Genomic DNA, 24,965 nt, shown 5'->3' with positions numbered 1-24,965 from the left:
AATTTGTCATCCAATGTCCTATCACACCATAACCAAAGCACTGTTCCTCCGAGCTAATCTTTAGCTTCTTCTCCTTTGGTTTGGGTGGCTCCGATTTAGTCTTCCCTTTGAACTTACCCTTGACGTATCCCTTACCTTTGGTAACCTTTTCCTTAGGTTTCGGGTGAAGCCTCTTCTTATTTCCACCTTCATTGATCGTGAGAACCGGTAAAACCTTTATACCCATTCCTACTTCGGCCGTTTTGAGCATTGCGTGAAGCTCACCAACGCTCTTGTCCCATCCATTCATCTTATAGTTTATCACAAAAGTTTCAAATCTTTTGGTTAGGCCATTGTGGATCATATACGTGGCTAACTCATTTGAGACGGGACAATTTAGTCGTTTAAGTCGATCAATGTGTCTTTTCATCTTAAGCACATAAGAGAAATCGATTGGGTTTCTTCCATATTACATGCATGAAGACCTCGAACTGTTTCTAAGCGTGCCACCCTTGCTTGAGTAAGGAATATTTCCTTTAGTTGGTTGATCGCGTAATATTCCCCATGATTTTCAAAGTCCTTTTGAATTTCGGGAATCATAGTTCCCAACATGAGACAAGAAACTAGCACCGAATACTCGGTGCAGTTCAACCAATCGTTATAGGCATCTACATCGTCAATGTTTGGTTCGTCGGGAATAAGATTATCCAATATATAGGATTTCTTTTCTTGCCTGAGAAATATTCTCAAGTTTTGATACCAATCCATAAAATTGTTGTAGTTAAGACGATCCTTATCAAGTATAGCTCTTAGTGATAGGTTATGCACGAGTGAGATAATTGCGTTAGGTGGATTATTGATTGTGGCCATCTACATAATTTAACAAAGCTCAATTTTAGTATTTTCAATATCATTAACTTAAGTTTAATCATTAATACACTTTATGTCAACAAGACAATTAATGATTAACATCTATAACCCAGTGTTACATTCAAATATTAGTTAGGCGACCTTTATCCTACTATTGAATTAACAAGGTAGTCAACGTTTGACGATTGCAACCCTTTGCAAATTCTAATTTTATGGGATCAGTTAAACATCTTATGTTTGGTTGGCAAGTTTAATCCCATCAACACCTTCATACGCCATGCTTCGTTAACCCTATTCACATGGTTTCCAAATCAAGTCGTCCCAACTTACACACACGTTTGAACTAGCACATACAACTGGTTAGGTGACATTTATCCCACAAATATGGCAAACCCACCTAAAACTCACAAGTTTCCTCCAATGTGGTTAGGTAACCTTTATCCCACATCGAGTTCCCAAGTGATTCGAGTGTTGTATAAAAGGATGGTGTTAAACTTCTTTTAAAAGGGATTCAAGTTTTCTAAATTCTAGATTGGAAAACCATTTGCATACCTTGCATTTGAATGCATTCAAATACATGGTATTTAGTTTGAAACCAATTTTCAAAGTTCCTTTTTATAAAACCATTTTATTGTGAAATCATTAACCTTTAATAAAACCAATTTTATTACTTAACGAGTTCGAAGGAACCAATTTTATGCAAGTTGTTGATATTAAGTTGTTAACTATCCATATCCAAATATGATAAAACAAAATATAAATCAACTAAGAAAGCATAAAAAAATATGCACATAACCATAGCCACCTAAGCTTGACAACACTTGTTGACCGAAACAAGTGTGCCAAAAGGTCTCTCCTATGGGACGAGAATGACACAAGGCATGTGTCGGTGAACTCCCACTTGACCCCACATCCAAATGCTTCAAGTCTCCACCTTGTGTTGTGACTCTTCCACTTTATTTGGGATCCAACTTCAGCTCCTAGCTTTCTTGGGCCTCCATGTTCGGGTTTTGATCATTGGGCTAAAATCCCATCTTGGACTATTACGTCCATTAATGTCCAAAACCAAAACCCTAACTTTGTTACATCTTCTTTTACAAAAAAGATATCCTAATACATTTTTGCCAGTAAATGAAATACAACTAATCTACTTATTATTACAAACCAATATAAAATGAATAAATAGATTACAAACCCAAATAAATGAATATTACAACCATATTAAAGAATTAAATGAATCACAACACAAACACACATCCAAACACAAGGTCATAGCTAGGTTATGAACATCTAAATGCACATCCAAATATGCAAGGTCTTAGAAGACCAAAATTGTTCCCCTTTTAACCTTAATACTTTCGGCCGAGGTTAAACAAACCGAAAGTTTCGGATTTTGTCCGAACAAAATAATCAATCGTCCATATGACTTAATTCTTCAAGATTTCCCCATGCATTTAAGCATAATCTTGAAAAATCAAGGGGTAACCAAAAGATTACCCCGTGATTAAGCATAATCTTGAATAATCAATCGTCCATATGACTTAATTCTTCAAAACATTCTACCGTATGGTGAACCACACCATAAAACCTGAAAATATTTAGATCTATTGAAGCATGTATCCGTATAAGCGGCTCTCAATGCCATTGCTGGGTTTTAACAAGATTATCATAGTCATATAAACCCATTTATTTGAATAATGCAGCGGATAAAAGGTTTTAAACTTTGTTAATTAAATTAATACAAAACCAATTTTATATATAAAAACCCAAGCCCCAGATCCATATATGAAACTACATGCTTAAAAATATAAATAACCATTGGGTGTTTATGTAATATACCTTCAAGAACCCAAGAAATGAAGAAGATGATGATTTGGATAGCTAGTCTTCAAATAAAGAAGAGCCTCAAGCTTTTATACCCACAAGCCAGCAATAAAAGCATCCATTATTTGGTAGGAATTTACACTTGACACTCATTCCTTGTTTGTCCTCTACGTCGGACGAAAATATGGTTAAGAGAAGAGAAAGTTTACTTGCCTTCTTGTGTGTGTGTGTGTGAGAGAGAGAGAGAGAGAGAGAGAGAGAGAGAGATACAACCATTAACCACACATGCATGCTCTTGAAAGAGCAATATAATAAATAGATGAGAGAGAGGTATTTCCCTCCCAAATATTTAAACCCTTTTAATTTATTACTTATGTTCTTTTTTTACATATTGTAACATAACATAATATAAGTAACAGGCATCATGTTATTTAACCAACTTAAATAACATTAAATATCTTCTCTCAAAATATTAATTATCCATATAACTTATTTACTACACACACGCAAATATTTAGAATCTAATTTTCTAAATATCATAAGTGTTAATATATATATTTGTTACGTCATATCTTAAAATAAATATCGTGGTTGTTTGTCTAGCTTATTATTGGGTATGACCCGAATTGGATCATAACGTACTAACCACGTCAACTCTAACATGTCTCTTGGGCAGACCGAGTCCAACAATCTCTACATCGTGCATTTCGTGAATAATTTTTAACAATAATGTTTATGGAAACTAATTATTTAAAATTACATTGTTAAAAATATTTAATCCACATCAGTTGCGTTTGATCTTTTTCCATTTAGGTTTGATAGTGGGTCAATGGTTTTGATTCACTATTTATTCATTATACTTTATTCAATACATTTATCCTAAATATAAAGTATTTAGAAAATTTTCAACTAGAGAGCATATTAATAAATACTTTTGAATACAGTGCTAGTAAAGGGTTAACAACAAAAAAATAATGATGTTTTAAACAATTTGACTTAGAAGAGGAAAATCACTAAACATCCAGAAAACACACACGGTTAAACAAATCAGTATCAATGAGAGTAAGTTCGTCGGAAATCCGTCGGTGAAAGGTCATCATCGACCTATCCACTAGCACTATTTTCAAAATCGCTAGGCGCCAGTCGGGCGGTGTGGTTGGGACTAGTGATTAGTTGGGATTAATAGGGATTAGTCGGATTGAAATGTGTATATAAACATTCATATTGTTGGGACTTATATTTTAGACAGACGCATCAAATTTATATGTGGGTGAAAAATATATTATTGGTCTCAACCAAGGGTGGATGGATTGAAGACTAAGTCATGCTAGACTAGTATAAATAGATGTTTTTATTCATTTGTCTAACATGAGTGACTGTATTGTGTATGTGTGAGATTTAGGTTTTGTCAGGTCCCTCGATTTCAGGTGGATCTTACTTAATCATGTCATAACTCACACAGATTGATGTGTTGACAAGGGAGTTAATGACAGGTTACTATATTTAGAAAAATATCCGTTTGTTAAAGGCGGAATAAATAACAAACATACGGTTGCTTAATAAGTATTCATTGATAGATAACACAAACAAGATTCACTCAAAAGATTTCCATTTATATAATATCAATCATACATAGGGGATAATCGATTTAGGGTTTCTTGAAGATTTATCCGTACTAAGACAGCCGTCACACACAATATTCTCTCTTAATAAATTCCTTTTTCCGTGTGTTGTGTGTGTGTCTGTTCTTAGGCCCCTCTTCTTCCGTAGGCGGCGTGCCCTAAAACATTCTATTTATAGGCCTGCCAACGTAGGACACCTGTCATTCCTTCTAGAAACCCCAAACATACATACATATTCAAATTACATAATCAGAAAATATTTTAAGTGTAAAACAAGTCTTCCGGGTAGGCTCTGGATAAGTAAACATCTCCGAGTAGACTATGTGCTCTGCCTGCCTTAGACTTGGTAACATAGAAGTGTGCTCGGGATCAGTTTCTAGGTAGACTTTACTTGAAGAGTATTTTACCAAGTAAAATACTCACTGGGTACACTTCAGTCTTCTTGACTTTGCCAGACTTTGCCCGACAAACCCTTACGAGCAACCTTGTTCTTCGATGGTCCATTCAACTCCTTGCTATATAATAACTTATTAGCAAAGTGTACTCGGCAGTACTGTTCCTTGCTTGAGTTGAACCTTTCCCGATGTTACTTAGAGATATTCTATTTATACATCAAGCTTGCTCAGACCATAATTATTAAAGAATACCTTGCTCGGTCTTCCAATCACTTGGCCTCATGGACTTGGTTAGCCAAAAGCTTACTCTGAAGAGAACCTTACTTGACTATGAAGAACAGACTTGCTTGATAAAGTAAACCTTGCTCGGATTTACATAAACTAGTGAACCTTGCCCGGCAATGCACTAATTTTCAAACCTTGCTTGGATATCCACTAAAGAAGACTACTTGAAGTAAACCTTGCCCGATAGACAAAATATCGTACCCGACTAAGTAAAAGCTTGCTCGGAAGTCTAAGGTGTACCCGGATCCATACTTATCGAATTCTGAGGAGGTTGAGAAGATTCCAATCTTCCATGTACTTCATTTTGGTAAAATCTTTAACTCAACAATCTCCCCCTTAGGTCAGTTTCTTGACCCAACAATCTCCCCCTAGATTGGAACACCTCAGCTGACCCAAAACATTTTTGCAGTTACTTACACGTAGTCAAAATACAGATCAAATGAAAAGTCAAATTACATACTCAAATAAAAAATTACATATTCAAAAATTGTCCGAAGACATTACATAAGAAAGCCTAAGCTAAAAATTCTTTAATTTAGCCAAAAGTGCTTGTTTAGGCATGGAAAGTCCAACTTTTCTTGCTCTCTCAAGAATCTTAGCAACTCTGATTGCTTAGCACTTGTAGGCCTTTGCTTTTCTTTGTAATCCGAGAGATGCAGTGCTGCAATCACAGTTAGTTGCCATAGATTGAACTTTCTAAAGTCAATTTTGGAGAAGATCTTCACAATCTTTCCATTTTCCATCATAACATTCAGATGTTCAGTTCTGGAGTCATAAAATACTCCACTTGGCATAACCTTGTGGTTAACTGAAGGATTTTTGGCTTTTGCCATAGCCTTGACAAGAGGTTTATCCATCTTCAAGTACATCTGCTTAGGTTGTTCTTGAGTAGTTACAGAAAACTTCCTTTTCTTGGTGCTGTTCTGTTTTGAGACCAAGGAAGTTGACTTTTTGCATAATTCCTTTACTTTGGATTTTCTCTTCATTTTCATCTTTGATAGATCAACCATCTTTTTGGATATTCCCTTGTTCTTTCCATCTAGAGACTGAGTAGCTTCTTTCTTCTTGTTCAACTATAGCCCTTTCATTTTATTGAAGTTGCTCAAAATTCTTTTCTTGTCATAACTTTGACTGAGTCGAAGGGAATTCCATTTTTCATTAAAAATTTTGGTTTTCCACCATACTTGCACTAGAGCTTTTGAACTTCCATTTCTTGTTCCAAATCATCTTTCAATTTCAAATCTTTCACATCATTGTCTTGAATAATCTTTTCTTCACTCAGTGTTTTTGAAATTTTATCAGCATAACAATGTCTAGTTTCTCTTTCACTTATGTCTCTGGTTCTTCTTGTTTAATAAACTTGAGTAGAGATACTAGCACACCATTTGGAATTTCTTCATCATTTAAACAGTTTCCAATCAATTCTTGTAGGACTTCCTTCTTGTCTTCATAGTTTGAATCATCCCTTACCCTTTTATTGTCTTCAAACTGCTTCATCAAACTCTCTTGATCTTCAAACTCTTTGTCAGTTAGCCTTTGAATTAGAAGTTCTCTGTTATAAATTTCTGTCATTCTTTGCATATAGACTCTTTTGGCTTCTAATTCATATTCATCCATATCTAAGACCATTTTATTTTCTTGAAAATTGATAGTCTGAGTTTCATCATCTTCTTGAGCAATTTGTTTTCCTTTTAGTTTCTTCCATTTCTCAAGTTCTTTCATCTCATCTTCTGGAATGTTATCAGATTCATCATCTGAACTATTATTTTCATATACTGAGAGAAGCTGTAGTAAGTTCTCCCCCTGATTCATTAATTTCTCCCCATGTTTTGGGGCAGCTGAGATCTTCTCAGCTCTTCAGAGAGATGATGTTTGTCAGAATTGGAATTGCTCTTTGTTTGATCCATTGTTGATTTCCTGTTAATCGATGAACACACAATTGTCAGTTAGATTTATAAATAAGTGCATTTAAAACACAAATAAAGATTAGGGCATAAAGAATATTTTGATTACAACCGTTGTCTTGAATATTATTGAAATCTGCACAAAACAGAAAAGTGAATTTCTCTTGAAATGTGAAGTTTTAATTTTGAACCACATATGAAGGTCTCCTTTTTAATGAGAGTTGAGACAAATGTAAAGTACATCACTGCAAATTTTGGCAGAAAAGCTGTAGATAAAGCTCTTTTGATTCTACCCTTTTCTTTTACTTGCCAGGTAAAGTGAGAAACTTAAAAACTGTTTTGTCTTTTAGCTCATAAGTTCCTTATCTACTTAAGGAATGTTTGCTTTGGAATATGTCCAGAAATGGTAAAGTCTTTAAAGTTAAAGTAATTCTTGAAATAAAGTTAATTAAAATGAAGGAAGTTAACCAGAAATACCTGATTTCTTGAGAACTTAATCACAAGATAAATAATCAAGTATAAACATCAAATAGACATCCTTACTAGGAATCAATCAAGACACCTATATAGATTTCTCTATTTCAAATTAAAACTTATCTATCATAAATCCTAATAAGAATCATAATCAATTTTATCATACTAAATAACATATTCAATCAAGCATACTTGAAAACATAGTGTGCTCGAGCAACCATTCAAGAGAATAGTGTGCCCGAACACCTTTCTAATGCAAAGTATACCCGAATAACCTTCATATAGTACAAAGTGTACCTGGAAAAGGATTTCTAGCAGACAGTGTACAAGTTTTGAAATTAACAAGTATATAAAGGGAACAAAAGTGTACCCGAAATATAAAGTGTGCCCGGAAAACAAAGTTTGCCCGAAAACACTTGTAATTTCAAAGAAATCATAAACACACATATCACAGAGCATGCTCGGAATGAAATTAAAACACATAAACATTTAAGTGTGCTATAGTCTAAAATTTCAAAGAGCTTCCCAAAAATCCTATGTTAGCACTAAGCTTGCTAGGATAAACACATTCAATCATTTGGTATGCCCTTACTCAAGGGAATTTCAACATGTCAAACCATACCCGAAAATGGCAAACTTAAATAATAATATCTAAGTGTGCCTGGAAAGATTAACAAACCTTTCCTAACAACATATTCATATAAATCACAAAGCTTACTCAATGTACTAACTTAGGTTCACAAAGTTTGCTTGAACTCACAATAAGCATATAAAATGCAAAGCTTGCCCGAAACAAGTATATCTTGTTAAAAACTAGCTATACCACATAATCATCTCAAGACTTCAAGCTTGCTCGGGAAATGAGTACAACAGTGTACTCTACCCGGAAAGTGTAAACACTTCAAAGCATGCCCGAAAATCATAAACTTAGTCAAAAATGACTAAGATTGCCCGGAGAGGTCATAAATCATCAAACCTTACCCGAAGTAACATATTCAAATATATTCATCTGTTTTGTGCCCGGAAAGGTTATAAAACATCAAACCTTACCCGAACTTACATATTCAGCCAATTAAAGGCAAAATGCAACACTTTTTGACTTAAACCACTTGTCAAAATATATTTTTCATTAAAGATCATAGTTTAAGAGCAAATGGTGCATTTAGAGATCAAATTTCAGTTATATTTTTCTTCAAAACAGTTTCTTCCATTTTCTGAAAAGATCTCAAGAATGGGATCATATTGACTAAGTAGCTTTCTCAATACTTCATTCTCAATATTATTACGACAACATAGATAGGTTAACAGCAGGTATAAACTTAGCATGAATTTCATTTCTTTGGTGATATTATTAAGGTTCAATTTAAGCATAATGCATTAATGGTCAACACTGTGCTATGATGCCTCATATCTCTTCTCAAAGCTTATTTGGCTTTCTCCATATCACCCCAATTTGACTCCAACCTTCTGTATTTGGTCAAAAATTGTTTTTCATATAACAGCACTTATTGGATCTTTTTGTATTTTTGATTTTCAAGTATATATAGAGGTTGAATGTTGGACTTATTGTTAAATAACAAGCCTTTCATTCAAGATGAGACAGATTTTGTCAACATCTTTGTAGTTCTTAGTTGTACCCCTCTTGTTTGATAAAATATTTAAAACACTTATCAACTATTGGTTGATTTATTCATACTTCCCCTTGTTTTTGATATTTTCTCAAATTTTCTTAAATTTTGTTCCTTGTCATATTTAAAGATGCTTCATTTTTGGATGACCAAATAACAACAGGCTCGTGTATGACTGGGTAATCACTTTTCTGCCTATCATTCGGAGAGATTTATCTTGAGACATGCAAAGACAACTATGTATCTCCACACAAATATGAGCATATTCATTATGTTTATATCACCTTAAATTTTACATCATCATGGGAAAGCAACCATACATGTTAATGACTATACTATGGTCCTTTTAGCCAATTAAATCCATATGATTGGCTAAGCAGTCAATGTACTATCATTTCCCATATAAAAACAGTTTAATATTCAATCACCCCAATATCTCTTTATATTCAGGTTAATGGCAATCCTGTTTGACCAACACTGGTCAACAGGACCAAACATACATGTGAATATATGTCCTTTCAAAGTCAGAGCTATTGACATAGTTTTAAGTGAAGGAATAAGAAACAAGTCATAATTGCCCCAAATGCATTCAGTTTTCAGGTCAATGACTATCCTTTGAATCTGTAGAGATTTAAGGACCAAACATACACAAGTGCATGTCCTTCCAACTGGGCAAATGACATAATTTTCAGCAAAAACAACTTCTTGAGACTTCTCCTTAAAAAAATCCTTCTTTTAAGCTTCTTTTAAAGCTTGAACTGAATAATCATATCATATCTCTTCAACATTAACAACATGCTCATGTTTTGATCAAAATAGAGTATTTATGTAAAATTCATTGGAAAATCTTCATTTCATCATTTAATTTTGACATAAATCACATTTTGACACAAACAGTTGTAACATATTCAAATCTTAATCAAACATGAAATCATTAAAACAAGTAGACAGTACTAACAATCAAATTCCAACTTATCTTAATAACATCAGAAGATCAGATAAAGCACATATTCAAGAAATTAAGCAATGATATCAGATAAGCTTACATCAACAAGTAATTCATAACAAGAACACTTATCCTGACATCACAAATGCACATTAAATAATAAACATGCAAACATATAAATCCATTCAATCATGTCAAATTTTTCACACATAATCAGTCAAAGCACATAACAGTTAACATATTTAGTAGCATACTCAAGTAACATAATTAAGCAACATAATCAAGCATATTCACTAAACATTCAATATGTGTAATCTCTAACAACATAATCAGTTAACACAGAGAGACACACAGCTAGGCACACATCCTTAATCAGATTTCATCGGAGTTGATCATTCCCAGGGCTTTCAGAAGAAAGTTAAACCTGGTTCTATCAAGTGGTTTGGTGAATAGGTCAGCCAAATTGTCACTTGTATCAACTCTTTGCATTTGAATCAAACCTTTTTCACTGCAATCTCTGATGAAGTGATGTCTGATTTAAATGTGCTTAGTTTTAGAATGTTGAACTGAATTCTTAACAGTAAAATATGCAGCAGTATTGTCAATAAGAATAGGGGTGTTCAGAAAATTCAAACCATAGTCTAGCAACTGATTTTGAATCCATAGAACTTGTGCACAGCAGGCAGATGCAGCAACATATTCAGCTTTAGCAGTAGAGATTGAGACTGTAATCTGCTTTTTGCATTGCCATGACACTTGCCTTTACCCCAAAAATTGGCATCCTCCTGAGGTTGACTTTCTGCTCATGTTGCAGCCATCATAGTCACTGTCAGTATAGGCAATTAGATCAAAAGAATGGTTCTTTGGATACCAAATCCCTAAGTCTGGTCTTCCTTTCAAATATCTGAATATTCTTTTAACAGCATTCATGTGGGAGACTTTTGGACTTGATTGGAATCTTGCACACACACATCCAGCAAACATGATATCTGGTCTTGTTGCAGCCAGATACATCAGAGATCCAATTTTGGCTCTATATTCATGTTCATCTACATGCTTCCCCTTTTCATCTGCAATCATCTTTTCTTTGGTGTCCATTGGAGTTGAAGCAATCTTGTACTCATGATAGTTGAACTTGTTCAAGATGTCTTGCACATATTTGTTTTGGTGAATGAAGATCCCTTCAGCTTTCTGTTGAACTTGCAATCCAAGAAAGAAATTCATTTCTCCCATAGAACTCATGCTGTATTTGGACTTAATTACCCCTTCAAACTCCATGCACATTTGTTCATTTGTAGATCCAAAGATGATGTCATCCACATACAATTGTAACAGAAGCAAGTCTGATCCCTTTCTTTTGAAGAAGAGTGTCTTGTCAATGGCTCCTCTTTTAAAATCATTTTCAAGAAGATGATTTGACAGTTCATCATACCATGCTCTAGGGGCCTGATGCAATCCATAAAGGGCTTTGTTTAGCTTATACACCCTGTTTGGATACATTGGATCCTCAAAACCTGGAGTTTGAGCTACATACACCTCTTCATCAATCTTTCCATTTAGAAATGCAGACATAACATCAAGCTAGAACACTCTAATGTTCTTTGAGGCAGCATATGCAAGAAAAATCCTGATAGCTTCAAGTCTTGCAACAGGAGCAAAGACTTCCTCAAAGTCTATTCCTTCTTCTTGAAGACATCCAGTGCTACAAGTCTAGCTTTGTTCTTAATCACCAAACCCCTTTCATCCCTTTTGTTTCTAAAAACCCATTTGGTTCCTATTGCATATCTGTCTATTGGCCTATCAACAAGATCCCACACATGTAGGTCTCTGAACTGTGCCAGTTCCTCTTGCATTGCTTCTACCCAACTATTATCTTTTAGTGCTTGAGAAATGTTCTTTGGCTCTATTTGGGATAGAAAGCAGGAGTAAAGACAGATGTTTGCAATTTCAGAATGACTTCTTGTAACTCTTTCATACAAATCACCAACGATGTTTTCAGAAGGATGATTCTTTTTCACATAAGGAGTTTGTATAATCATATTTGTAGACAAATTTGTGTCAAGATTTGTTTCATTGAGCTCTGGTTCTTCAATGATCAAATCAGCTTCTGCATCATGAAATTTTGGTGCTTCATCATTATGTTATCCTGAAGTAGATGCACCGTTGTTTTCTAAGTTCAATCTTTGAAATAGATCTTGAAATCTTGCTGTAGATGCAGCTTCTTCTCCACTTTCTTGGTTGCTTGTGCCACCCTCATTCTGAACTTAATCATTTTGTGCATCTTGATTGTCTTGATTGTTCTCGGTATGATCATGTTCAACATTGTGATTTTTTTCTTGATCAGGTTCACCAATATCACATGAGGAATTCTTCACAAAAGTATACTCCTTTTCTTTTCTAGCAACCTTTTTCCATAATTCTTCCAAGTCCAATGATTTCTTCTTTTTCTCTTCAATTCACTGGTCTTGTAGAAAGATTCATCAAAGTCTTTAGGATAAATCTTGAAATACCTTATTAACTTTTCATGATCAAACAGCCATGATGCACCATCAACTGCATTGAATTGATTCTCAATAAAGATAATATCAGATGACTCTATAACACTCAAGTGGTCTTTCACATAAACTCTGTAAGCCTTTGAGTGCGTAGAATATCCAACAAAGAAACAATCCAGGGACTTTGTTTTAAACTTGTTCAAATAGTCTCTTGTGTTCAGTAGAAAACATTTGCATCCAAAGGACTTGAAAAACTTAATGTAAGGCTTTCTGTTGTGAAATATTTCATATGGAGTTTTGTTATGCCTTTTGTTGACAAGTACCCTGTTCTGAACATAGCAGGCTGTATTTATGGCTTCAGCCCAAAAAGTGATAGGCAAATTTGCATCAGCTAACATGGTACTTGCAGCTTCAATCAAGGTTATATTTCTTCTTTCTGCTACACAATTTTGTTCAGGAGTTCTAGGACCTGAGAATTGTTGTAGTCTACCGTTTCTGCACAGAATTCTTGCATAACTCCATTCTTGAACTTAGTGCCATTGTCACTTCTCATCATCTTGACTTTCTTATTCAACTTGTTCTCAATCATTGTTACACAACTTTTAATCAACTCTGCAGTCTCATCCTTGGTACTTAGGAAATAAACCCAAGTGTATCTTGAATAGTCATCAATGATCACAAGACAATATCTTTTCTTCCCTATACTTGGTACACTTACAGGACCAAAAAGATCCATGTGAAGTAATTCAAGTACTTGATCAATTGAGTTGATGAGCTTTGGCTTATGAGTAGATTTGTGTAGTTTTCCTTTTTGGCATGAACTACAGTGATCTTCCAATTTGAATTCTCTTGTGGGTAAGTCTATGACATGCTAACCTTTGACAAGTCTATTCATGTTCTTCAAGTTCACATGACACAGTTTCCTATACCACAATTTTGACTCATTTTCAGTGGCTTTGGAAACAAAACATGCACCTCCTCTTGAAATCGCTTCTTTCATATTCAATTCATAAAGGTTACCATTTCTTGGTGCCATCATCATAATCATTTCAGGTGGAATCACAAACTCAGGTTTTAGAATGAAACAGTGTGAATCATCAAAACTGACTTTGTATCCCTTATCACACATTTGTGATATACTCAGCAGATTGTACTGAAGACCTTCAACATGAAATACATTATCAAATGAGACTTTCCCATTTGTTAAGATTCCTTTTCCCACAATCTTTCCACCATTCTCATCACTCCCAAAAGCTACTGGACCTTCATACTTTTCTTCATAATTGACAAGAGATCTCTTGTCACATGTCATGTGTCTAGAACATCCACTATCCATGTACCATATGTCATTCAGAGGAGTGGACTGTTCCTGCACATACAAAGAAAGTTTGATTAGTTGAGTGATGAAGTGCAAGCCTTATCAACTTACAGCTCATCAGATTCAGTTTCAGACACAGCTTGGGAAGTGAGTGTAGTTGGTTCTGGATCTTCATGAGTGATTTCTAGATTGTCTGAATTGTTTGTTTCATAACCACACTCTCTTGGAGTTTTAACTAGTGATGTTGAGTTCTGGTACTCAGCTGAGTCAGTGTCACACTCTTTTATCACATAGTCCTTCTTTTCATAGTAGTCTCTTATATCAGCAACTATCTCAACCTTAATCTCAGGCTTAGGTTTCCAAAGAAAACCTTGTGGTTCATATCCATACTTTAACAGAAACTTCTCATCGCCAGTGAGTTCTGTTGGTTTCCTTTTAGATACCACATGTCTTTTCATATTCTCACTGCTTGATGATCTTTGAGAACTATCAGATTTGAAAGACTGATTATCCCTTTTTGGGATTGTTCTCAATGGATGAGAGTCCTTCTTAATAGTTTTCACATGCTTCACTGGAGATTTAACCTTGTTAACATGTTTGATCACATGTTTCTTGACTTTTAGTGAATGCCTTTGGTTCTCTTTTTCCAGAACTTCCTCTGCATAATCCTTTCCCATACCCAAATATTTTTCATACTTCATTTTATAGGCCACAAAGTCTTGTCCATATTTTGTTTCATCTTGGACATAAAAAGGCTTGAATTTAAGTCTTTCATTACAGGAGTCTGTATGATGACCATATTCATCACACTTCTTGCACCAAACCTTTCCTTTGAATACTTCATGTTCTTTTGGTTTCTTGAACCTTTCACTCGGTCTTATTGAATCAACTCCAATTGTCTTTTTAGATTTTAAACAGTCAAAATCAATTGAGAAGGGAACAAATTCAGTTATCCTTATGTCACTTCTTTCCACTTTCCTTTTAACAAAAACAATTTCTCTTATACTTAAGGGTTCTTCCTCTATGCTTTCCCTTTGTCTTGATTTACTCTTTTCATATCCTCCATTGTTTCTACTTCTCCAATGTCAAAGTCTTCAACACTTGAGAAAATAGGGTAAACAGGAATAAAATTTTCACATGCAACTGTTTCAACTTCTTTCAATTTTTGATTCTGTTTAATTCTTTCCAATAGAGCTTTGCTTGGAGGTCTCACTGCATTATAACTTGGTTTTGATCCTTCACATACATCAAACGACACATGTCCTCTCTTGTTTATTTCATTTTGTTTCTTCATTCTTGATGTGACAAGTGAATACTTTGGAAGTTTGTCAATGGATTCTGGTTTCTTGAATCTTCTCCCTTTTTCAGCAGCTTTAATTTCCTCCTCAGTAATTTGATCACTTAAATCACTCAAGTCATCTTGATTCAAGTCAATTGACTCAACGTCATCTTCAGAGACTTGAACTCCAATTGACTCTTCTTCTTTCAGTTCTTTCTTCATAACAAACTCTCCTTCTTACACCTCAACATTCTTATACAAATCCACAAGTTCTTCTTTATCTTGAAAGACATCTTTGAATTGTTGTAGATATGCATTTCTTTTCTCTTTATGAACTTTTGGCCTAAAGTTGTTGTTGAATGGTGGTGGTACTGCTTTGTATTTGTCTTCTTTCCTGACTTGATTCAGAATTCCACAGATGTTTCCAGTGGATACCAAGTTCTTCAAGAGTTCATTTTTCAGTTTGCAGTTTTGTGTTCAGTACCTTTTCTTCTATAATCATTTTCTTCAACCCATCAATCTCAGTTGTAAATCTTTTCTGAGCTCTGTAACTGTTCATGCAGTCATCTTCCAAACTTTTCATCCTTTCTTCACTTATCAGTTCACTAGCTTCATATGCATTGATGATACTTTGTTTCTTAAAACACTCGCTTTCCAGCTTGTCTACCTTCGTTTTCAAATCATTGATAAGTTCATTTAAATCAATAGTAGGAGCAGAGGGTACCTGAGAAGTTGATCCAGTCTCTTTCTCTATTAAGTTCAACAGGTTCTTGAATGATAGGAATCTGCTGTTGATTCTTGGTAGTCAAATTACCCATAGGTGCAGTCAATGCATTTGAAACATTGAAGCAGGGTCTTTCCTCCTTAATCATTTCATTTTCTATCATCTCTATTTCTGCAGCTTGAAGAAAACACACTACATCATCTACTTTTAGCTCATTGAAGTTGTGATTTGTAAGAATGAACTTGCAGGCAGTATACCATTCCTTTGGCATAGAGTTCAGCAGCTTGGTGTTGAGATCAAAATCAGTCATGACATAGTCTGTGGTTCTGAGCTCATTTACAATTCCTAGAAACCTCTTTAGAATTGATTTCAACCTTTCTCCTTCTTTATACTTGAATCTTTCTAATTGCTGCTTCAATCTCTGCTTCTTGATGTTCTTGAGTTCAACATTTCCCTCAAACATTTCAAGTATTGCATAATACATTGCCTTGGCATTGGGATGATGTGCAACCTTGGTTAGTATTTCCCAAGACAGACCTAGCTTCAACATAGCTAAAGCCTTGTCATCAACCTTTCTAATTCTTCCTATACAACAGCAGTTGCAGCTGCATTTTCACCTTCTGCAACTTCTCCTTGTGGACCATTCTTGATGGAGTTCCACATATCAACATCATTGTAGCAAACAGCTGCTTCAAACAAAACCTTCCATTTTGTGTAATTTTCCTGTCCATAAAATCTAGGAATCTTGTTAGTAGACACCTCTTGTTCCTCGTATCCAGACATTTTTGTGAAAATAAAAGTAATTTCTTTATAAAAACATAGTTTCAAAAATATTCAGATCTGAGACTCGATTGTTCAGATCTGAGATCTGATTCGATAAGAACAAGATATAAATATAAAGATTAAAACTTTAAATAAAACAAGGAAGAGAAAACACCAAATGATTGTAGATCTGGAAAAAAAATGAAGAACAGAGCTGCTGACGTCACAAATCAATGGAACAGTGGTCTTCTTACGTCCTTCTTCTTCAAATCTTCAATCAGGAACAATCTTTCTAAAATATCAGTAATCAGCTCTGATACCACTTGTCAGGTCCCTCGATTTCAGTTGGATCTTACTTAATCATGTCATAACTCACACAGATTGATGTGTTGACAAGGGAGTTAATGAAGGGTTGCATATTTAAAAAGATATCCGCTTGTAAAAGGCGGAACCAATACCAAACATATGGTTGCTTAATAAGTATTAAATGATAGATAACACAAACAATATTCACTCAAAAGATGTCCATTTATATAATATCAATCATACATAGTGGATAATCGATTTAGGGTTTCTTGAAAGTTTATCCGTACTAAGACAGCCGTCACACACAATATTCTCTCTTAATAAATTCCTTTTTCCGTGTGTTGTGTGTGTGTCTGTTCTTAGGCCTCTCTTCTTCCGTAGGCGGCGTGCCCTAAAACATTCTATTTATAGGCCTGCCAACCTAGGATAGCTGTCATTCCTTCTAGAAACCCCAAATATACATATATATTCAAATTACATAATTAGGAAATATTCTAAGTGTAAAACAAGTCTTCCGGGTAGGCTCTGGATAAGTAAACTTCTCCGAGTAGACTATGTGCTCTGCCTGCCTTAGACTTGGTAACATAGAAGTGTGCTCGGGATCAGTTTCCGGGTAGACTTTACTTGAAGAGTATTTTACCAAGTAAAATACTCACCGGGTAGACTGCAGTCTTCTTGACTTTGCCAGACTTTGCCCGACAAACCCTTACGAGCAACCATGTTCTTCGATGGTCCATTCAACTCTTTGCTATACAATAACTTATTAGCAAAGTGTACTCGGCAGTACTGTTCCTTGCTTGAGTTGAACCTTGCTCGATGTTACTTAGAGATATTCCATTTATACATCAAGCTTGCTCGGACCATAATTATTAAAGAATACCTTGCCCGGTCTTCCAATCACTCGGCCTCATGGACTTGGTTAGCCAAAAGCTTACTCAGAAGAGATCCTTACTTGACTATGAAGAACAGACTTGCTTGATAAAGTGAACCTTGCTCGGATTTACATAAACTAGTGAACCTTGCCCGACGATCCACTAATTTGCAAACCTTGCTTGGATATCCACTAAAGAAGACTACTTGAAGTAAACCTTGCCCGATAGACAAAATATCGTACCCGGCTAAGTAAAAGTTTGCTTGGAAGTCTAAGGTGTACCCGGATCCATACTTAGCGAATTCTGAGGAGGTTGAGAAGATTCCAATCTTTCATGTACTTCATTTTGGTCAAATATTTAACTCAACAATCTCCCCCTTAGGTCAGTTTCTTGACCCAACAGGTTTTATCCCTTTGAGAGAGTCTCCGCCTCTAGGAAGAGCTCTCCTGGTGGCAGCTGATATTTCTTGTGTGTGTATGTATGTATGAAAGAAAGAAGGAAAGAAAGAAGGAAAGACCATGGGCTTAAGCCCATGACCCTTAATTATATAAAACATTAATCACCATTTAATCCTCATTCACACATATTCCCTACACCACCAAAAACACACACTTAAGCTTTCTCTCTAGTTCTTCCTTTCTCTAAACCGAAACCAAGATGGAAACCGAGCATCGACCCGAGGTAATACTAGTATGGTGTTTTATTAACTTAAACCCGTTAGATATGGTCACGAAACGACGAGCCTACACCGTTAAACCGTTTAAGTCAAGCGATCCGGATGGAATCGGGTATAAACCGAACCTAATATGAGCTTAGGGATCGCCCTAGCTCAGATCTGGATAAAACGAGACGAAAAACGGTGAAAAATGGTGGAAAACAAGCTAGATCTCGTTTTTCCGGTAAAACAACGTTTTTCCGACGGCGGCGCCAGAAAGGCGGCTGGTACGAGGATACGATGTCAGAGAATGTTTCTTACATTCTCTGACCTAACCCTAGTTCGTTATGGGAACTTAATGAATTGGAGGGTGATTCGTTAGTTGATTCGCATAAGGGAGAACGACGAACTATCTCTAGTTCGTCTCTGATTCGTTAGGGGAAAGGGGTAACAAATTACCTGTGATTCGTTATGACCAGTTCGTATAAGGATCAGTTCATTAAGGTCCAATTCGCTATACGGACCAGTTCGTGAAAGGGTCCAATTCGTCATAAGGACCAGTTCGTTATAATGCTTGATTCGTTACAACGCCAGATTCGTTATAATAGTTAATTCGCTATGAACTCCCATTCGTTAAGGACTGAATAACGTATTAGAACTTTGAAAGAATGACAGAACAGTCCCTGGACTTAGAAAAGAATGAATAAATTACAATTAAGCCCTTGAACTTTTGAGTTAGCGAATTGAGTAATGATTCAGCTCGACCCATGCCAGGGGCTCTGCCCCTTGGACCCTGCTAGGGGCTGCCGCCCCTAGACCCCGCTGCAAGGGGCGCTGCCCCCGGACCCCCGTTCGTTGAGGGTAATAATTAGGATTAGAAAGACGATATAAGTGGTGATAGTTAGTTGATACGTGTAATTGTTATACAGTTTGTCGTGCACAGCTCAAGAAAGGAATTACCATAAACGGTGAATGTAACCGCATTCAAGTGAGTTTCTAGCCCCATTCCTTGTTATGTTTTCGGGGTTGTATGCATAATCGATGTGATTAGTTAATACACTTATCCTAAGTGATAAGTGTATGCCATATATATATTATGCGAAATGTATGAATGATTACTTGTCGGTACATGAACGATCTTCGGAATTGCATGTACTGCCAGGTAATGGTTTGATGTTATATGTATGTTGCAATATGAAGAATGAATGATGTATGTATGCACAAAACTTTACGATTATGTATATAGAAAGTATGTTATGGAGGCATGGAAGAAAGGGTACCGGACCCTATAATATCCAAGGATGAAGGGTGACCGGACCCCAATAATATCCGACGATGGAGGGTACCGGACCCTAATAATATCCGAGGATGAAAGGTGACCGGACCCTAATAATATCCGAGGATGGAGGGTACCGGACCCTAATAATATCCGAGGTATGTAGGGCGAATGCTCTTTATAATGTAAGGTTTGTTATGAATGTATATAAAGGACTGATGGACATGTTAAGTATGTAATGCGTACCTTCGGGCACATATATGTGCAAGTAAAGTAAGTTATGTGATTAACTAGAACTCACTCAGCGTAGCTGACTTTTAGTATGCACACAGGTTAACAGGTTGAGACAATTGGTTTGAGCAGGACACATGGCAAGATCGAAGAGGCTGGCATCTGAAGATTTGTCGTGATGTTTTTATATTATCGTTTATGTTATGTTTTAAAGACATGTTAAGAACTTTTGTAATGAATGGTTGACTATTGTTATTATTCCGCAAAAGTTTTAATTAACTCTGATATTCAGAACTGTGTTAATGAGTAAATCCAACACCAAAGTAGGGCTACCGGTAACGGGGAGTTACATTTATTGTTAATCGAATCAGGCTCTCTTCCAATACATCTCATCCGTAGAAACATCTTTCCAGAGTGAATAGCGAATACTATTCGATCCTAACCCTAGATCCGAGCTCCACCGTTTATACCGATTATTCACGCTTCAGAACAGGGGCTCGGGTCCTAACAAGTGGTATCAGAGCGGGGTTACCGAATCGTTCAGATTAACCGCTGAACTGATTCGTTTGGCTCTTGAATCCACCATGGACGTTAAAAGATGAAGTTCGTTGAAATTATTTTTGAGGGTTTTGAAATTATTTGATGTTTTGGAGAAAATTTTATGGATTGATGTTTGGGTTGATGACTCGTTTGGAGATCCAACAACAATTTCAAGTTTATTTGGTCAGAATGGTCCAGATCTGATGTAACAGTGTTATTTGGCTAGTACGGATGATAAGATAGAGTCGTCACGAGTAACAATGTTGAATTTAACCTCCTATGAAATAGTCACTTGAACTGTCAAGAACGGGTTATGGTTGACTTGAATGCTATCTTGATTCAGGGAATGGTTTGAAGATGATTTACTAGGGAAGAGACAAATTTGAGGAATTAAAGATTATTTGATGATCACAATGAGTTTATTTCTTTTTGTGACCACCTTGTTACTTGAATTTGATCTATGAAGTTCAAAGCTGCGTTCATATGCCCATACAACTATATCCAAAAGTGATATAAGAGTGGTAATTTGAAATGAACAATGGGAGAAGCTTATCGTGAGGGGGAGAATTTCAACGAAAAACAACGAGTTATGAGGTGATCTTGGAAGAAATTTGATGGCCTCGGTCTAAGGGGGAGATTCTTGGGACTTATATTTTAGACCGACGCATCGAATTTATATGTGGTTGAAAAATATATTATTTGGTCTCAACCAAGGGTGGATGGCTTGAAGACCAAGTCATACTGAACTAGTATAAATAGATGTTTTTATTCATTTTTCTAACATGAGTGACTGATATTTCTTATGTGTGTATGTTTGTATGTATGTATGTATGTATGAATGTATGTTTGAGTGGTTCTTCTTTATGAGAATCATTTGACTAATGAAATCATACTGCCAGTTTATCTTGTTTGTGTTTCGATTACATATATGTGTTCAACCTATTTTATTGATTATTGTTAATCGAATTAGGCTCTCTCCCAATACATCTCATCCGTCCAAACATCTTTCAAGAGTGAATAGCGAATACGATTCGATCCTAACCCTAGATCCGAGGTCCACCGTTTATACTGATTATTCACGCTTCCGAATAGGGGCTCGGGTCCAGACAAGTTGTATCAGAGAGGGAGTACAGAATCGTTCAGATTAACCGCTGAACTGATTCATTTCGCTCTTGAATCCACCATGGACGTTAAACGATGAAGTTCGTTGGAATTATTTTTTAGGTTTTTGAAATTATTTGATGTTTCGGAGAAACTTTTATGGATTGATGTTTGGGTTGATGACTCGTTTGGAGATCCAATATCAATTTCATGTTTATTTGGTTAGAATGGTCCAGATCTGATGTAACAGTGTTATTTGGCTCGTTTTGGGGCAACTATGTTCATTTGATGATTTCTAGATCTGAAAAGGCCGTGGATATGTTTGAAGATAGATTTCTTTTATTTAGTTAGAGATGACCTGGATATTGCTCATCGATTCTTTTCAGATTTTGGAACTACTTTTTCGTTCTGAAAGAATTAGGGTTTTGTTTGCTCGATATTGATTTTGATAAGTGCGCTTCAAAACAAGACATGGTATGTTGGAAAACGTTGCCGTTGGTACAAACTGATATGAAGAAGGTACAAGTCAAGAACGAACAGGTACTAGAGGCAATATTATCATTGTTTGTTGTAGCAAGTTCAAAGTGAATATTCAAGCAGGTTCTGCAAGGGTAAATCAGTGATTGATGATGCAGAAATGAATTTTTAATGTACCGGGCATACAATGAACATATAAGATTGTTCTCGAGTTATGATAATGGTTAGGTGTTGGCTTGGGCACAGTTTGTGTTTTGCCCAAGCATAATTTTTGGTTCTAGCACAATTTCCCTCGGGCACATCTTATCTGGGGCACATCAAGTTCCAGTGTCGAGTAACCCCTTTTATATCTCTGGTCTTCTGAAGAAAACTATCTTTAAGTACCGAGAACACTTTGTGCTAGTGAAAAAAAATGAAAAATCACAAGTGTTTTGCTTTCCCGAGCACAATTTGTGCTAGGAAAGTGCTCCCAAGCACACTTTGTGCTAGTGAACAAAGTTTGTGCTAGGAAACAGAGTTTGTGAAACATTTCAAGGTTTTGAAGAAACTTTTGAGATTTTTGGTGCCGTTGACCGTTTGACCAAGCTGTTCTCTACGGAAGATATATACTCAGGGTTATTTTGGGAATTTTTCTCCAATCATCAACAAGCTTAGTGAATTCAAACCTCATCCAATGTCACGACTTCATCAAAAGCTTTACAAGAACTAGTGTTGACCAAGCTTAAGGATTTAATCACTTTTTGTGTCAACCAACATATGAATATGTTTATTTTCAGATTTCTACAGTCTTGATAAGGATGGTCAAGGTTGGTTCACCCACACTTGATTTGAAGACACATCTGTTAAAGACAATTGCAACGAAATTGGGGGAGTAAAAATCTTTCAATTTCATTGCAAATGGTTAGCTTCAAATCAAGTAAAAGACTCAAGTTAGGTAAAATTTGATCAAGATCAATAATCCAAGTTTTTTCAAAGATGTTTTATCATTTGTAAGTTTTCAGATTTCCTAGTACGGATAAGAAGATAGAGTTTCATGATGCAGAAGCAGATTTGATCATTGAAGAACCTGAACTTAATGAATCAAATCTTGACACAAATTTGTCTACAAATATGATAATACAAACTCCTACTGTTGAAAAGAATCATCCTGCTGAAAATATCATTGGTGACTTGCATAAAAGAGTAACAAGGAGTCATTCTGTGATAGAAAACATCTGTCTGTACTCTTGCTTTCTATCACAATTAGAACCAAAGAATATTGCTCAAGCATTAAAAGACAATAGTTGGGTAGAGGCTATGCAAGAGGAATTGGCCCAGTTTAGAGATTTACATGTGTGGGATCTTGTAGACAAGCCACATGACAGATAAGCAATTGGAACCAAATGGGTGTTCAGAAACAAAAGGGATGAAAGGGGTTTGGTTATTAAGAACAAAGCTAGACTTGTAGCACTGGTATGTCTTCAAGAAGAAGGGATAGACTTTGAGGAAGTGTTTGCACCAGTTGCAAGACTGGAAGCCATAAGAATTTTCCTTGCATATGCTGCCTCAAAGAACATAAGAGTATTCCAGCTTGATGTTAAATCTGCATTCCTAAATTGAAAGATTGATGAAGAAGTGTATGTGGCTCAACCACCAGGTTTTGAGGATCCCATGTATCCAAACAGGGTGTATAAGTTAAACAAAGCCCTTTATGGATTGCATCAGGCTCCTAGAGCATGGTATGATGAGCTATCAACTCATTTACTTGAAAATGGTTTCACAAGGGGGGCCATTGACAAGACACTCTTCTACAGAAAAAAAGGGTCAGATTTGTTGCTTTTACAAGTCTATGTTGATGATATCATCTTTGAATCTACAAATAAAAATATGTGTTTGGAGTTTGAAGAGGTGATGAAGTCCAAGTACAGCATGAGTTCCATAGGTGAAATGAACTTCTTTTTGGGGCTGCAAGTTCAACAAAAGACTGAAGGGATCTTCATTCACCAAACTAAGTATGTGCAGGACATTTTGAATAAGTTAAACTGTCCTGATTACAAGACTGCTTCAACTCCAATGGACACCAAAGAAAAGATGATAGCTGATGAAAAGGGGGAGTCAGTTGATGAGCATGACTACAGAGCCAAGATTGGATCTCTGATGTATCTGACTGCAACAAGACCAGATATCATGTTTGCTGTGTGTGTCTGTGCTAGGTTCCAGTCAAATACAAAAGTCTCCCACATGAATGCTGTTAAAAGAATATTCAGATACTTGAAGGGAAGACCAGACTTAGGGATTTGGTATCCAAAGAACCAATCCTTTGATCTGATTGCATATACAGACAATGATTTTGATGGATGCAATATGAGTAGAAAGTCAACATCAGGGGGATGCCAGTTTTTGGGAGAAAGGCTAGTGTCATGGAAATGCAAGAAACAGACTACAGTATCAATCTCCACTGCAGAAGCTGAATATGTTGCTGCATCTGCCTGCTGTGCACAAGTTCTCTGGATTCAAAATCAGATGCTGGACTATGATTTGAATTTTCTCAACACCCCTATTCTTATTGATAATACTGCTGCATATTTTACTGTTAAGAACCCTGTGCAACACTCTAAGACTAAGCACATTGAAATCAGACATCACTTCATCAGAGATTGCAGTGAAAAAGGTTTGATTGAAATGCAAAGAGTTGATACAAGTGATAATTTGGCTGACTTATTCACCAAACAACTTGATAGAACCAGATTCAACTTTCATTGAATGCCCTGGGGATGATCAACTCTGATGAAATCTGATTAAGGATGTGTGCTTGGTTGGGTACCTCTATGTGCTACTTTAATATTTTAGAAGAGGTTACACTTGCTGAATATGTTGCTGAATATGTTGCTGAATATATTACTGAATATGTTACTGAGTATGTTAAATGTTATGCGACTTAACTGTTTCTATTATGATAACTGATTAATTTATTAGAGATTACACATATTGAATGAGTTTCAACTGAATGTTGATTGAATATG

Source organism: Bidens hawaiensis, unplaced genomic scaffold (genome assembly GCF_021521415.1).
Source record: "Bidens hawaiensis isolate Kalapana, Puna unplaced genomic scaffold, B.hawaiensis_p1.1 tig00004030_1, whole genome shotgun sequence".
NCBI classification, from domain to species: Eukaryota; Viridiplantae; Streptophyta; class Magnoliopsida; order Asterales; family Asteraceae; genus Bidens; species Bidens hawaiensis.
The sequence above is the reverse complement of the archived record's forward strand: the minus strand, read 5'-3'. Positions refer to the sequence as shown.